Source organism: Lissotriton helveticus, chromosome 2_1 (assembly GCF_964261635.1).
Source record: "Lissotriton helveticus chromosome 2_1, aLisHel1.1, whole genome shotgun sequence".
Classification (NCBI taxonomy): Eukaryota; Metazoa; Chordata; class Amphibia; order Caudata; family Salamandridae; genus Lissotriton; species Lissotriton helveticus.
This window is the reverse complement of record NC_136059.1, coordinates 654,317,406-654,334,421: the sequence shown is the minus strand read 5'-3', so window position 1 is coordinate 654,334,421 and position 17,016 is coordinate 654,317,406. Positions and strand designations below refer to the sequence as shown.

The following is a 17,016-nucleotide window of genomic DNA, read 5'->3' as shown; positions in this document are numbered from 1 at the left end:
TGAAGTCTGGTGAGTACCCTTTCTGGGAGAACAGAGGGATGAGGCTCGTATTCAAATGCCAGGCGCTGCTCCTGTGATTCGTGGGGAGGTTGTTGCCTGCCCCTGTCTGGGAGGGGGTTCAGCAACGAGGAATGGAAACGGATGAAGGAGGCGGGGAGGAGGGGGAGGGAATGAGGGGCTGAGGGCAGAGCAGCCAAAGGGGGGTTGGAGGCTCCAGTGCAACTCCAGGAAGGCAGGGGCAGAGCAGGCGGCCCCGCACAGGCCTAGACATGGGCATCGCGGCCCAGCGCGCCAGTCCCCGCAGCACCGGCACGCGGTAAGCATGGACATGGGTGGCTTCTGGCAGCCAGCGCGAAGGCCTTCTCTCGGCCTCAGGAGCACAGGCTAAGGCTGAAGTACAGACGAGCAGGCTGTGCACTAGTACCGCTAGAGTATTCAAGTGTGGATAACTGCAGACGCCAGCTTGTGCATGTATGCCTGCACCTACGATTCCATGAGCGTGTGCGAATAGGTATGTGTGTGTGTGTATGCATTCATGCAACTGTGCGTGCCAACTCTTGCTCTCTCGCTCTACAATTGACATATATATAGATACGCGTGTTGGAATATATGTCTGTGTCATTGCAAGTATGGGTAACTATGTTTATACTTATTGGGTTGCGTAAGATGACATACATCCGCATGTGAGATTATACATCGAGTATATCACACACATCTATCTATCTATCTATACACATAGATAGATATATTGCAATAGTTCGATGTGGATTGAGTTGCCTGTATGATTAGAGACATTTAATTTGTAATATATTTTTTTCATTTCGTGTAAATATTCTGCTATGGAGCTCATCAAATTTCAAAATGTTTTTGTAAAAATCAATTTTCCAAGAGGCGGCGGTATTCTAAACATTACTGTATATTGTTGTAAGTATTGCTCGATGTTAAAGTCGGAGCACGTGCTTTGGACATTACCATAAATGAATGCCATTTTGCGCCTGCTCTGACAGCCTCTTGCTGAGTGGAGCGCACATCATGCAATTTGGGTGACTGCAGGTCCGGCGCCTCTCGTCACGAAAGGAGATCCGAGCCATCTAACAGTATTCACAAATGTGTTCTTAGATCTGATGCCTGCTCGGGGTAGAAATATGTGCATTCCCAACTTTGGGCAAATGTAAGTTTGCCCAAGGTGTGCACTCCGATTACATGCGGTTGACTAATACGTTTCTAAAAAAATATATATTTTTGGGAGGACAGCTTTCCGCATACACAAGCACATACACACATGTATGTGCGTGCCGAGAAAGAGAAAGGGGGAGATGAGGGACAGTGACAGAGAATAAATATACAGTGCGGGCTGACGATGATTTACAATGCACATCGGGGCGCATGAGGCGTACATGCGATTTGAAATGGCAAAATCGTATAGTGCTATTCATTTTGAATTAGCCCAATAAACGGCTCTTCCCCATGCACTGTGCCTTCATATTGAGTGCTAGGTATCCACGACCAGTGTCGGGCCTATTTTTCCACTTCATATCTAGCTGTTTGTTTTTTAAATCATGCAAGATTCAATTTTTATGCATTGTATAAAGGTTCTACTCTATCTGCCAGTGTTTTCAAGAAAGATAATTGTGCAATAAATCATGGCTGCTAAATATTGAATCTCTTCAAAACAAGAAAGTGCGAGGAGTAGTTCAGAATAAAATGGCACCCCTTGGTAGCTTAACGTTTTAGGTAGAAGAGCCTCAATCTGCGAATGCACCAATTTGCAGGGAGGAACTTCCCTTTTTTTTTTTTAAAGATTATCATTGGTTGTCCTGGTTATATGGAGCCCATTTGCACTAAATGTACCCCCTATAGTTCGGAAGACTGTTTGGGTGGCAAAATGGGCATTTCAGATTTTTTTTCTTGTCTTTGTGCCTGATTAGGGTGCATTGGACGCGAATCGCCCAAAGTATGATCGAAAAACTAGCGCTGACAAGGGGAAGGGGGAATACACTGTCCGTCGCATCTACCAACTGCAAGACATAGACATCACGAAAACGGAGCCTTCCATATAGAAGGTTGCAAAAGAATAGACAATAATCTGAACAATACACATATAAAATGAAAACACGATAACCGCCATTACATGCGAAATACAAATATGTAAAATGAGGAAAAATGCAAATATACCTTTTACATATGCATCAGATATTTAAAATAACGCAGGGCCGCCGACCAAACAGAAGGGAGAGGCAGAATGGCGCAGCGGCCTTGATTATTCATAGACGTCTGGAGGAGCCCCCTTCGCGGCCATGTCAGCCTCCTCCAGGCCGTGTAGATGGCGGTGCCCATTGCACAGCGTGCAGCGGGGCTGACGGCTCCGGGTGCCCGCACCAGCCTGGGTGCTGGCTAGCCGCCCTTCCCTCCATCTCTCCCGGCTCTTTCCTCATTCGGCTTTGTTTAAAAAAAAAACGGAAAACACACAAATAATAAATTAGCGCGTCTGCAATCAGCGGCTGCGGGAGGCGCGAGTCCTCATCAGCGGGGATTTGCATATTGTTTGAATGCCCCCTCCCTTTAATTTCCTTGATGTATATGCAAATGGCGGCTGTCGGGGGAGGGCGAAGAGGAGCGGGGAGGGGCTGCGCGCGCCGCAAAGGGGGTGGTGCGTGGGCGGTGGCGGCGCGCTGACGTAGCCGGGCTCCCTCGCGCTCGGCAGCGCAGAGACCTTGAACGTGACGTTGCCCGGGGTTGCTGCGGCTGGCTTGGCCGACCGGTCTTAGGGCTGCTGCCAACCTATCCTTCTGCCATCCTCTGTGCCCTCCGAGGCACCCCAGGCCTTCGAGGGGGCAGAAAGACCCGAATAAGATGGTCAGGGTGGGCGCGCGACAGCAAGGCGAGCAAAGGAGCCGCCATGTCTGACTGTTGTTGTGGCTGTGGCGAGGTAGAGAAAACGGAACTATCGGAGTCCCTTCGTTGGATTCTGATGTTCTGCATCAAGAAATGATGGTTCCCGCTGTTGACCACCGTCTATCCTCGGTCTCACTTCAGGGTGCACTCCGCTATTACCAATGACGACCAGGCACCGGCCGTTTGATGGCTTCCTTCCTGTGTTTCAGAGTCCAACACATCATTGTGTGGAAATAATATATGCCAATCCTCTACATTTATCCTAAAAAACGGCAACTCAGTTAATTGCTCTTAAAGTTTAAGTATGCCCATCATTCCTATGACAGAGTTGCTTCATTAAAATTATTAAGCCACCCAGAAACACACTACAAACTGTGTCAAAGCACATTCGCAAAATGTGTCTTGTATGGATGGAACGGGCATTGGAGCACCTAGCCCTGCTTTTCTCTCATTTCTCTCTCCACATTGGGGAGGGGGGGGGGGTTTCCGGGTTTTGTTAAAAGTTTAGAAAACACCTACTACTTTGGCGAAATCAGCTCCTACGCAATGCCATCACCCTGCCACACTCGACTCGGGCACGAAAAGAACAAAGAAACAGGGCGATTCTGCTATGGTGTTTTCTCAGGGAGGGAAACGAGAACACTGGGGTGTGCCCTAACATGTTCAATTCTTTGTTTAACTATGAATATATCACGAGAAGCCTTTCCTAATCTTCGCAGTGTAGCCTGAACAAGTGTGTCGTTTTTTACCAATTCCGATTCTCACATCCACACGTCCGTTATGCTAGTGTTTGGGGGAAAAAACTAATAACACCGTTTCATCGTCCCTGTTCCTTAAAATAATTAAACATGCATATAACAGACACTTTGTATTCAGATATTGAATAGCAAATCTCAACAGATCAGAATCGATCAGGCGGTCTCATTTCAAACGAAGACACAAGGAGAATGATATCAGTAAAAATGCCATGCTTTATTATAATGATACACTGATAAAATGAATATATATATATTTGAAATGCTTCCTTCTACGCCTAAACACGCTCCTTCTTTGTCTGACACACATTTATGTAGCGTGCTGCTCTGAAACACCGTAAGAAGGAACAGGTTTGTGGGCAGTGCCCTGTAGGTGTGGGTGCTCGGCGTGTCCTGGCCAAGTCCACGAGTGACACTTGGTGGTGAGGTCAGGGCATGGGGTTGTCTACCTCTTCTGAGGTTGTGCTTGGCGCAAAACCCAAGGTCCTATAAACCACTGAGAATGTTCTTCACTCCCTCCCCATTGCCAACTGCCCCTTCCCCTCACTCAATACCTCCTCCTCCCAGTTCTTATTCACATTCAAAAACGTGACGAGAAATCTAAATTCGCAAATATCATTACCCACCCCCTCTTCCAGACACGAAGGAATGCGGGGTCACCATCCCTCCCTCGGGGTCAACACCTTTACACCCCTTCAGACTGACATCCCCCTTAGCGTAGATCTATATATCTCTATTGATTCACACACATGCAATGTTAAGTACACAACACTGCAATAATGAACAATGCAACAACTACATAACAGAAAAACAACATGAATGTTGATTTTCTTCAAAATATTAAATAGAATAAATGAATAATTTAATACTCCGCCAGTAATTAATGACTCCTCTCTTGGCTTAAGAATTTCCGAAATTGCAAACAGCGCACCCAAATAATAATTAAAAACACACATATATATATATATATATATATATATATATATATATATATATATATATATATATATATATATATATATATATATATATATATATATATATATATATATATATATATATATATATATAATGAAACAGCTGAGGCTATTTAAGCAGAGATTCTCTTAGTGTGGTCCTGAAATAAATGATGAGGAGAGCTAAGCAGTCCTCTGAAAGTAGACAAAGTTAGTTGGTGGATGCGTCTGCGCGGTCCCGGCCACAATGGGAACATGTAGCCATCACTCTTGCCTGGGCGAGACATTTCTAATTTGTTCCGTCTGTCAGGATGCGACCACGAGAGGGTTTGGTGCAAATTCATTATGTGTGGCGCGGCGGAGCGCTCGGTGGGAACCGCCAGGACCGTGGCAATGGGTGGACAATGGGGCTTCAGTCCGGGCCAACAAAAGGCTGGGCTTGGGTTTCAGAGCACGTCCTGCGCCTCCCCCTGCTCGGCGGAGGGGGCTGGACTAGACCTTGGACAACCTCTTCTCGGCCCCCCTGCCCCCTCAGACCCTCACGCGCCACCCCCAGCCTCTGAACTCTGGGGCTAGGACGGAGGGCAGCAAAAAGTTCGCCTTCTGTCGGAGGAGCGTCGTTTCTTCCTGTCTGGGAGTCGCTGGAGCGGAGATAACAGGCTGGGATTGAGCGGTATTTTTAAACGGAGGCTGCCAGGCTCCGGCCGGCACTGAGGTGTGTTTGCAGAGCTCCGAGGATCGCGAATCCCCTGGCCCGGGACGATGGACAGCTTGGGGGCTCGTCTTGTCTGCGGATGTGGATATCTTCATCTTTAGGCGAAACCTCCCTTGACGACCGTGTAAGTACGCGCCTGGTGGGCATGGGGTGGTGCCATGGGGTCCATGCAGTTCAGTTGGCCCTGCTGGCCCGGATTGAATTACTGGTAAATATGGGAAGTTCCAAAGGGAATTGAGGCAACTAAAAGGGAGATTCAAACCGTGCATTCTGTATTGAAGAAAGAGAAAGTAACAAAAAGTTCGAAATCAACAGTTTTTGTTGAAAGAGACTTCGTCCTACATAGGGATAGCTAAACTCTTTTCCAGTACTTTAACATACTAACTAGTCTGAGAAGAGCCCGTGCGGATCTCCGCGACCCTGCCACACTCACACCGGTGCCAGCTAACAACGTACTCTGCCAGTGTGAGCAGGGATGGTCTTCTCATTCGGCCCTGCACTTTATGCCCACATGCTCTTAATCTGCACACGTGTGCTAGAGTCCAACTCTTGGTACCCTCTCGTAAGCTATTGAGGTGCACGTGGACAGAAAAATACACGTGCTTACATCCACGTTATTTGCTAACTGTTACTATTACAATGGTGTAACCCACCATTGTTTGGTTTTATAATTACCTTTTTTTGCGAAAAAATGTCCTTAAATTAAAGCAAAAGAAAAGAAAGAAAAAGCATCTGTTAAACGTATAATGACTGTAAAGACGTGCTAGAAACAATACCACGTACTCCGTACATTTTTGTGATTGTAGAAAGAAAATGTGCAAAAAAAAACTGCCCAGCAAAAAAAAAAAATGCAGCCATTGTATTGTTTCTTACAACACAGGTGGCAGTTTGATTCCTGTCTACCTGGGGCCTGTACGTGTGCATGACCATGAGAAGGCAGTGTGATGCTTTGAGGGTGTACGCCGCGCACGCGCGTGTCTGGGCGGCGAGGCAGTGATGGGGGCGCTGGGAGACCGCAGGAGGGGTGGATGAGTGGAGGGGGGTCGAGGTAGCTGCGGACGGGGGAGTCGCAGAAAAGAGATGTGAAGCACGTGCACGCGTTGCCAGTTGGAGCCACATTGCTACACTCGGTGGGAGGGGGGAATGACGAGTCTATGGTATTTTTTTTTTTTTAAAGAAGGTAGAGAGTGGATCCACGAGGTGTGCCACCTCGCGCTGTGGTCTGTGAAAATAAACCCCTCGCGTGCCAGCTGCTAGGGCACCATATTAGGGCTAAGCTAAGGGTGCCTTGACGGGACAACAGAGGGCACCCGAAGGACGCGAGGTACCCGAGAGCCTGAAGTTGGCTATGGAGGTCCCTCGGTCGGACGCCAGGGCCGCTCCGACTCAGGGATAGGGACAGAGGCCGCCTGGGGTGCGTGAGATGTCCGAGTCCTCCACTGGTCTGTGAGAAGTGGCGTGAGAGGCGTCACTGTATAGGGTGGCGCCGGGGCCAGCTGCAATGGTGCTAGGCCCGGGCCCCTCGGTGATGGGCGAGCACAGGACTGCCCTAGGCCCGGGAGTCAGTAGCAGTCTGCGGGCTCCGGGTGGCCTCCATGCAAACAGTACATCTGAGGCCGCAGCCTCACGTGGCCCCCAACACACTAAACCCATTACATACAGAGCACAGTCACATAGAGCAAGTCGCCTACACAGCTCCTGTGTTCACACACACCCTCCCGCAGCAGAGCCGTGGGCTCTAGTCTATATTAAATATGCCTGTGTAAAGGGTTAATACTCAACACAGCTCCTCGTGAGAAAAAAAAATGACCACCACAATTGATCGGCTAAATTAAATAAAGCATGTTAAATTTACCGCGGAGTACAGTCAGCGCCGTGGTAACTACACTGGCCACAGGGGGAGGCAGGAACTTCTCTGAAGTGAAACCACTCGGTTACCGACAACAGGGACCTCGATTGTAGGGACTCTGTCTTACTGCGAATGTAAACACGTTTGGAGGTGTAATATTAGTGTATGAAATCACGGTGTCCTCTTTCGATATTTTACAGATTCCGGCTCCTCAGTGACACCAGCTCGTAAAGAAAAAACATACAGGACCATTAAGAGAAACGGTAATTTTAACTTATCTCATTTCTACCTCTTATTTATGTATGCATTGCTTTAGTAAAGCTCTAAATCAGATGCGGCTTCTGGGCGCTGTAGTTTATCTAACAGCCATGCGAGGCCTACAAGTCGCAGGATAAAAGCCCCCCAAAGACGTTTTCCATCCCCTTCTCTGTTCTTCGCCTTTTCTTTCTAATTCAATTTCCATTTCTTTTTCAATTTACTTTTAATTATGTGTGTTGTTGATGTTTACTGCTTCTCCTTTCCCATTTCTTCACTCTGTTCCCCTAATTTCTTGTGTCACTTTTCCTTTTCCTTATGCCCACCTTCTTATTATTTGGCGTTACTTTTTTCTTTTCCTTATGCCCGCCTTCTTATTATTAGGTGTCTACTATTCTTCTCCATTGTATCTTCCTATGCTCACTCTGGCTTCTTTTTATTTTATTCTTCTGCACCCTCTTCCTATTTTCCCTTTCTTCTTCAATTTCGCCTATTTGTGTTTTTATTTCTGTTCCGATCCCACTTTCTAACTTTCTACCTTCTACCTTTTGTCATCCTTTTTACTCGACTATTCTTTCTTCATTTGCTTATCACTTTCACATTCAGCGTATTACTTCTAAATATTGTGAATTGGTTTTATTTCATATACATATCAATGTCAATGTTATCATTTTTTTCTCTTCTTCTTTTCATCGTCATTCTTTATCGTTCGTGCTCTTCGTTTTCTCCCCCTTCTTTATTGTCTTATTATTCTCCTTCCTCATTTTCATTTAATTGGTACTTCTTTTTTCTTATTTGTTTTCGTTTAACTTTATTTTTCACCCCTCCATCTCTTCCCACTGCTAATGTTGTCTTCAAATTTTACGTTTTCTCTCTATTCCCCGTTTCTTTTAATTTTCTTAGCCCTTCATGTTTTTCCTTTTAATCCCCCCTTCTTTCTTTATATTTGACCATTATTCCTGTCTCCTGTTATGCGTCTTCATTTTCTCTTTTTCGCTCTGTCCTTCTGCTCTTTTTTGCCTCTGTTGCTCTTTACCATTCACCTTCCACTTTTCTCTTTTCCCCTTCTCTTCACAATGCTTGTGCACATTTTCCACCTTCCACTTCCATAAATGCAAGTACAAGCACATTCATATTAGATAGCCTTCTTCCTGCTGGTGAATCTAATGTTGAGTTTCCGGATGTGTTCCTGGGAATGCATGTTTCTAGTCTCTTATTCCCTACATGCGGGCGCGTTATTGTATGCATGTGTTGTATGTGGTAATATAGACACTTGATGTTCATACCTGTTTGCAAGCTGTATTCTTCTGAGGATAACGAAACGATGTAGCTGTTGGAAGCCAACAACGACCTGGTCCCTGACATTAACCACAGACAGGTAGCTGCGTATAAACCCTTTTCATATGTAAAATGGCTGCCCGACTCATAATCGTGGGTGGGGCTTGCATCGCTGTGAATTATTCAAGCCACCGATATGAAATACGAATTTCTGGCGTGACCTAGATTTTCCTGCCATCCTTTTGCACAGGGTGCACAACCACTCACATTTACCTCAGCGATTGCTGAGAAAACAGCACTACGACTCTTGTTTTTTCCTCGAGTGGTGCATGTGTAAGTTCCTGTGGGAGGCAATTGGTTTGATGCATTTGCAAAGGCAGCTTGGACATTTTCCGTTACGTCACTGGTACCATGGCGCGAACACAACTCTTGGACACTTGGCAAGCACAGGGCAGTTGCCCTCCAGCCATCATTTACGATGTATTCTAAAGTGGGCACACAGGGCATTGCAATAGCAGAGCTTGACGATGTGTGCGTTGTATTTCAGGACAGAGCCAATCCCGGGAGGTGAAAGCACACAGCAGCACTCCGACTACCAGGCTGCAGCTTTCTTTTATAACAGAAAGGAAGGAAGGAAGGAGGCGCCCCTTGCAACCTTGCACCTCGTTTCTAACCGCGTTCAATACATGCAGCTCTGCTGACAGAGAGGATAGGCACAGGGGCCGAAAGTCAGGCCTGGTCTCAACCCACGTAATCAAAACATCCATAATAGCCGTCCCTGGGCATTCAATGTGAGACCTGTGTGCTTCCACGGTCATGGTATGCATGACTGAAATAATGCGAATGCTGTTGATACTGCTACATGGAATACGTGGCAGTCACTCTCTGAAATGTCAACAGAGAATGAGCGGCCATGGACCCGTAGGGTAGCCATGGATGGCCCCCTTCACTCTCTCCGATAAGGTTCGACCCAAGCCATTTGGAGCGTTAGTGTGGAGTGCTTACAGCAAACACAAGTCATATAATTGAAGCATGTTCCTTACACCTGGAATGCACGTCCAAGTCCACTCAGGCTTCCGTGCCTTTAAATGCCAAGAAAATGGTAACCATTTTGTGAAACGCTATGACATGGCCAGTTGACGCAATACTAACGTTTGCTCCTAAATAGGCCGATAATGCATCGCCCAGCCATCTGCAGATGCAGCCACTTGTTTACTCAAGCGGAGTCCCCCTCCCCAACTCCATATCGGTTCTAAGCAATCTCATGGTCACACTCTGTGGCACGTACTAATCAGTTGTAGTCGGAATCAGTGCCAATTCTTTATAGAGGGTCTCTGCAACCATGCACCCTGTGTGTTCTACAGTACTGCAAGCAATAATCTGTGATGCCAGTATAATTTAAAAAAAAAACACATACACATGTTTTATTTTACATATGAGTCAATACAACGGGGAACCGCCACCTTTATACTGAGGAACATGGACTCCTGGTAGCTGGCTCTTCCTCTTCTATAGTTGTATATCTTAAAGTTCAGGTAGTGTGATTTGCTATAAAACTGGCTCCTGTGTCATGCTTGCCAATAAGAATGTAATTGCATTTATATAGTGCTTACTACCCCGACGTGACGTTGAAAGTACACAGCAACAAACATATTTGGCTAGCATGAGTTTAAAAAATAAAGTGTTTTTATTCAATAGCCATATTAAGAGAGTACATGCACAGACACACACATAAACATGTCTGTTACTGTACAGTAGAGGTTGCTGTTGTTATGAGCAAATATATTTGCAATATATTTTATATCGAAAGACAAACAGGCTCGTCCTTTCGACATTTGTAGTGCCCCTTAATACTGCCAAAATGAATATTGTGAATGCATATTTTCATTTTACTACGCGCAGAATTCGAAGAAACGTGGCTAGAATGTATCTATGATGTTAGTCCCTGATACATACACTTGACCTTGAGAGTACAGTCCAGAGTTTGAATGTGAGCATGCCAGGTAATATGTAGAATTAAAGACTGGTGATGATAAATAAGCATGCAGTGCACGAATGTGTTGTAAAATGACGTAATGTAAGTGCATTTCCCATAATAGAAACACTGTCCATGAATGACTGTCATGCATATTGGGCAATGTGACATGAATTGTGCCATACCCGAATGCCCCGTGTTGTGCTCTGTGACAGAAGCCAATGACAAACAGGGCTTCTGTGTGATTTTGTCGCCCATGCCTAGGACTGTAAAATATCACCTAGCAGGCACCGTAGGCAGGGGTCTCAGATAAATTTGTGGCTGTGCGCTTACACACACACACACACACCAACGTCCATGCACACTGCATTGCCCTGCCAGTAACCCAGAACACTAGAAAGCACTGCCATGCACAGACAGAGGCTTTGTTGTGAAATGCAGTGCAGTATGGCTGGATGCTGCATCCTGCGTTGAGAGCCGCCATATGATAGACGGCAGCCGCTTCGGCAGGGAGGCCGGTGCAGAGTCGCTTCCAGCCGGCCCTGGTGCCACGGGGCTCCGTGGCAGGCAGTGAGGGCCTGTGCGGGCCCCCTCAGCCGCGCGTGCGACAGGCGCGCTGCAGCGAGAGAGGCGGCTTGTGTGGGAGGCTGCAGCTAGAGCTCCATGCGCTGCCGCTCGTGCCCGGGAGAGGGCGGGCTCCCACAGACCCGGCGGGTGACCGGGCCTCGCTCGGCACGCGGCAGGTGCCGTTGGGCTGCTCTGGGCAGGCAGGGCTGGGACCGCGCGCGCCGCCGAACCTTGGGCTCGGCCACCCGACGCGGGGCCGGCGCTCGCGCCTCACTGGCCGTGCACTCGGAGCGGCCTCTGTGACGTCAGCGCCGCCCTGTGCTGGCCGCGACCTCTGACCCCTGGCCGTGCTCCTCCACGCTCTGTCCCCGCAGTGATGGCCCTCTCTCTCTCTCTCTCTTCTCTCCCTCCAGAGCGGCGGCTCCTGCGCAGCAGAGACGGCGTCTTCCTGCACCTCCTCCTCCCGCTCCCAGCCCCGGGCGGCCGAGCAGCTTCCCGTCCGCCGCCGGGCTGGCGGAGCACCTACCGGCCGGACGAACCCACCTGCCACGCGAGCGGCCGACTGACACCGGCCTGGGAGTTGGGGGCGCTGCTCTCCCACCCCGGGCTCTGCCGGCTCTACCTGCCAGGGACCTTCCGGGCACGGAGTTATTTACAATGCAGATCGGGGCCTGCCGAGGGCCAGAGCCCGCGCCGGCAGCACCTCCCACCTGGCTGCACCTGCCCTGCCCACGCATCACCCCAGGACCACCTCGGCACACCGGAAATGATGCGTCAGAGGAAAAGTTGGCAGCGAAGTTTGAAGGGATCCGCTCTGGTTTGACGGCCCTAAGAAGTGCACCCTGCCTCTGGAGACATTTCATGGCAACAGAACGATGGATACTGGGATACTGTGGCACAGGAACATCAAAAGCCTCCGGATCACGGCGCTGCCATGGCAGGCTACGGTGAGCTGTGTGAAGCGAGCTGCTATCTTTGGTTATCTAGCTGTATGAGTGTACTGATCGTCATAAAGCTAGATAACCGAAAGTAACAACTCCTTCAAGATCATCATGCAGGATTGTGGAAGGAGAAACAGCACACGCCGAACTCAAGGCTGGAACTCTACTCAGTGGACCTATGTCTGTGTTATTTATTTGGGTGGATTATGGACACATGGCCTTCTAAAATGCAACAACGGTGGGCATGGAGATTACACGTGCCATCTGACCTCTAGTTTAAAGTCACAAGACAACAACTGAGTTCTCTGGTAATGTATGCAACTTTTTTATGTTTCTGTAAAAGTTTTTATTTTGTGAATAGTGCATGCGATTTTCTGTTTTTGCAATACACTGTTGAAGATCAGTACTATTTGGCTGCTCCCAAATTTAGTGCCGAAAAAAGAGGTGTAAATTCCCCACACAATAGTAAAAACACGTGAAAGGGCAATTAGTTCACATATAGAAATGGAGAAGTATGTTACTATTCTTTGTTAATGAGCAATTACTGTGAATGATTCGGGCATTTCCTTCTTGTTAAATAGATGACTGAGATAAACTCTGTTTCTGTTGGTAAATAGGCACCAGGTCATCCCCCTTACACATAATAATATAATGTATACTTGAGAGCTCATTGTAGTGTATATTGCGTGTACAGCTAACACACTTTGCAGACATTGGCTTAAAAAAATCTAGTATAGAAAGTTGTGAAAGACAGCACTGGACTGGATGCTATGGTTTCATTTAGAAGCCACTTACTTGAAACAGACTCACGCACACACGCACACAAGGAAGGCTGTTTTTGTATTCGTCTATTCAAAATGCAAGGACAGATGCTTTTCTGTTCTAAGAGGGTTTCCTTGAGGAAGCCACTGAAGCAGAAAGGCGTGATGGAGATGAGATCGCCCCATCCTCCCCCCGCCCGCCAAATTGTTAAAAAAAATTCAGTGTCTTACTCTGCGCGCAGCATTGGAAATGAAAGTGACATTTACGCTGGGCCATCCCACGTGCATGCGCCTCCTCCTTCCCTTTCTGAGCAAGGGTGATCAGGTCTAGCCAGGGAACGGCCCTGGCATCCCAAACTGAAATAATTAGGACGTATAGGGCGCTGACACGGGAGGGGGAGGGGGTCCTAATTGATTCCGTTAAACGGAGTGCAGGGGATGTGAACGGCTGGACGTTGCCATTCCCACGCTCGGGCGCAAGTGGCAGCTCCGTGCCCCTGCCCCGCCTGTGACAGGCCTCCCTGCTGGGGGGCGGGTGAGGAGGGGGCTCATCTCCATCGCTTAAGAAACTGGAGGCATTTCCCACCCACAACCATCTGCAGCCTGGCCCTGCTTGGGAAGTCAAGTTCATTTCATATGCAGCAGGTCAAACTGATGGCAATTGATGAGCCGTGGTTTTTTTTAAAACATTTTTTTTTTTAGACATCCCATGATTTTACGCCTTGCCATCTGTGAAGGCACACCTAGTCCACACTTAGACCAGGCACGGCGTTTGTCATAGAACTGCAGACATTTTCAGGTTATTCCTCTCTAGTATTTTAATGCTTGGCCTTTTGAACCCATTTAGAATTGAAATGTTCTGGGTGAATTCTGATAATGTGTAGAAAGAGGCGCCTGGCACTGGTCACATTAGCAAAGAAGGCCTTTTGCTGAGTAATAGGGCATCTGTAAACTGCAACCTTAGGAAAGAAGAGCCTATACATTACTGGACGGAGTGATGTTCAGCTATAGTGTATTTATTTGAAGTGGGTAATGTATATAGGTAGCGCACAAGCACAGGTGATTGTGCCACACGAACGCACACACTCATTTGCATATGTAGATGCACAGTCTGATGTGTTATTTTATTCCCATTGCTGAGAATGTGGAGGTTCATGACTCACTTCCTCACCTTTGCTGTATGCATTTGTATTAGTCTCTGCATAGTGTATATATGGTTTATGCCCCGCTGCTTCGCAATGCCCAGTTGTTATGAGCACCCGTATTTAATGAGGATTCGAGTTCAATCCATGCACTTAAATAAAATCCCACCGAACAGCCTCATGGGTAATGGAAGAGTTGTTTCATCGATCAAGTCATTGTAAAGTGCATTGTGGGAGACAATAACATTATGCTGTACTGTTGTAATAACATGAGGATTGACCTGTGTTGGAAGTATATTAGCACACTTGTTCAGATGATCTATCTATCATACCATATATAAATATATATATATTTAACCCATGGTCCAGAGTTTCTGCTGATAGGTCAAGCCAGAAATATCCCTAGTACATTTTGCATTTTCTTATTGCGTATACGTATATAAAATGTGTGCCACTGACCAGCTTTCCACTTTCGGTTTCATACATCCAGTTTGCATACATTGTGGATTATTCTGTACTCTGGCCCTTTCCTTGCACATCTGACACTGCCTCTCAACGATGACACCAGGAAAGGTCAGCCTGCTTGTAACGTGATGTCCGGCTGCTTTATGGGCTGTGCATCCCTCACTGACTGACTGCTGTCCACGTGCCTGACTGGGTTTTACTAGTCTGGTGATCAATGAAAAGACACTTGTTATTTGCATGTGATTCGCTGTTTGCCCAGAAAGCCTTTGATTGTTAAGTGTCCTGTTTGTTCCTTTTATTGCCCGACCAGGGGCGCTATTTACCTAGCGTCATTGTCTCCCACAATTACTATTTGCATTACAAAGTGCGAGCTTTTGAAGAGCATGCAACTATGGACACGCGGGGTTTGTTGGAGACGCCCATTGTTTACTGAAAGCACTGGAAAGACTGCACTCATTGCACTTCGTGCTGGCGGTCTAGGCCTTTATGTCTCAAAGAAAGCCTGAAGAAATTGTATTACAATTGTCCGCCTCCTAGATTGTTTGTACCTGTATTACATGACTTTCCACCAATAAAGCAAAGCCAATCTCATCCACGTAGTTTCCTTATTGTTTACGCGTTTTAATTATTCATCTGTTTGCATGTGCTGGCTTCAGCGGGCGCCATTTTTGTTTTTTTTGAATGACAGATGCCCCTTGCCAGTGTGTGCCGTGGCATTAACGTGTTCTCTCTCCTGTGGGCCGTGCTCGCCCTGCCTTGTGAGGCGTTCTATTATTGAAAGGGGTTTAATGCTTGCATACACCATTTAAGCGAAGTCTCTCCCTAGTCTCAGCCCATGATGTGCGGCGGGTCTGCCGAGCTTAAAGTAAATATCATTTGAAGGGAGTTCTTGGGAAGGAGGTCGGCGCGGGGCTGTTTAGCAGGGCCGGGGCTTTGTAAAACAGTTTGAAGTGGAGCCGGGCGCTGGTGTGAGCTCGCATGTTAACTAGTGGGAACCGAGGCCACTCTTTGTGAAACCAGAGCAGCAGATTGCGGTGCAAGGCCAATGTTAAAAAGGCAGCTGAATTTAACACCATCTGGAAGAAAAGGCGTTCTCACACCATCAGACAAAACTAGTGTCTCTTGTTCCGCGCCCTTGTCTGCGCAGCCATACAATACCGAGTCATTAGAGTTTTTTTGCTGAGAGAAAATTTGAGAACACAATATGGCTAAGCAGTGAATGGGCCGCGCCTCATTGTGCCCCTTAAGTCGATTGAAATCTAGGTCCCTGGCCATGAAAGGCCGCATTGTTTCCCTCCCCGGGTTTGTACGAAATGTCAGCGCGAAGTAAAGAAAAAACTTCAAGTCTGCAAATAACTAGCCAGATCTCAAGTCTAATATTTTCCCACACTATAACTAATATCATTGCAAGGCCCAGAGTGCAGAAATTGGAGCAGGCGGGGAGGGCAGGCCGAGTTCACGCGGTGCGCGCTTAGCACTTCCTTCAAGAGCTGGGGTTTGGGGGTGCACCGAAAACGTAGGCAACCCCCCCCCCCCCTCCCTCGGACATAGGGAAGCTAGCCGGTCTCGAAAGGCAATCAGTCAATGAGAGGTGCGAACGGGGCTGATTTTACTGTCTCCCCGATTTAAGTCTAGACAGACGTGTCAAGTTGAATTGTTAAAGGCGTGATTGATGCTGTATCACACCAGAAGGGCGACGGGAGGGGGAGACCCTTGCACCAGGCCCGACTGGAGCGACACCCTGCCCCCCTCCCATTCATTGTTCACGTTCATGCATTCTTAAATATACAGCGATCGGAAGGGCCCGTTATCATTAATACATAATCCTGCTATAATTTAAAATAAGTCACGATATTGAGCAACATAGTTTAGGGCACAGCCATTTCTAACATTAAATGTATATTGTTTCACGACTCTCCCCTTACATACATTGTATTGAATGCATTGACAAAAATACAGTTAGTAGGCGTTTGTTAATGCTTTTTTTTTCATTTGCACTGCACGACAGTTGTTATGGTAACATGCACATGATGTGTCCTAGTTCATGCTGATAATTTTACCAACAGTGCACCGCGCTTATGTAAATGACGTCCTAAGGTTACAGCATGTGCTTTGCAAAATGACTCATTTGAATTGTACATTATTTCTGTAAAACGATTGAATAGTGTGACGTTCTCCTTTCGCCATCAATCCCCATTACAGTAGATTATAAAGTGTGAAAGAATGATCCGTTAGGACACCCGGCTCGTTAGTCTGGTCAGGGGCTCCGAGTGGACAAGGCCAGAGTACGGTTGTATGTTTGATAGTCACACTTCCATCTGTGGTTGTAACCTTCTCCTCGAGTGCCGGCGTATGTACGTACCTAACGATAGAATGTGGCCCAGAAATAACATTTTACTACGGTTGATGTTAATGTATTCTCGCGTCACTGATCATTCACACTTGTTTATCGGCTTGTTGTG

General features: G+C 47.2%; 1 long non-coding RNA gene across 1 annotated transcript in view; it reads left to right on the top strand.

Moving 5' to 3' along the window:
• Positions 1–5,228: 5,228 nt before the first annotated feature.
• Positions 5,229–17,016, top strand: part of LOC144818199 (uncharacterized) — a 73,889-nt gene continuing 62,101 nt past the window's right edge. The window contains exons 1-2 of the long non-coding RNA XR_013607066.1: positions 5,229–5,445; positions 7,371–7,433. This is a non-coding gene — a long non-coding RNA (uncharacterized LOC144818199). The remainder of the gene's footprint in view (positions 5,446–7,370; positions 7,434–17,016) is intronic.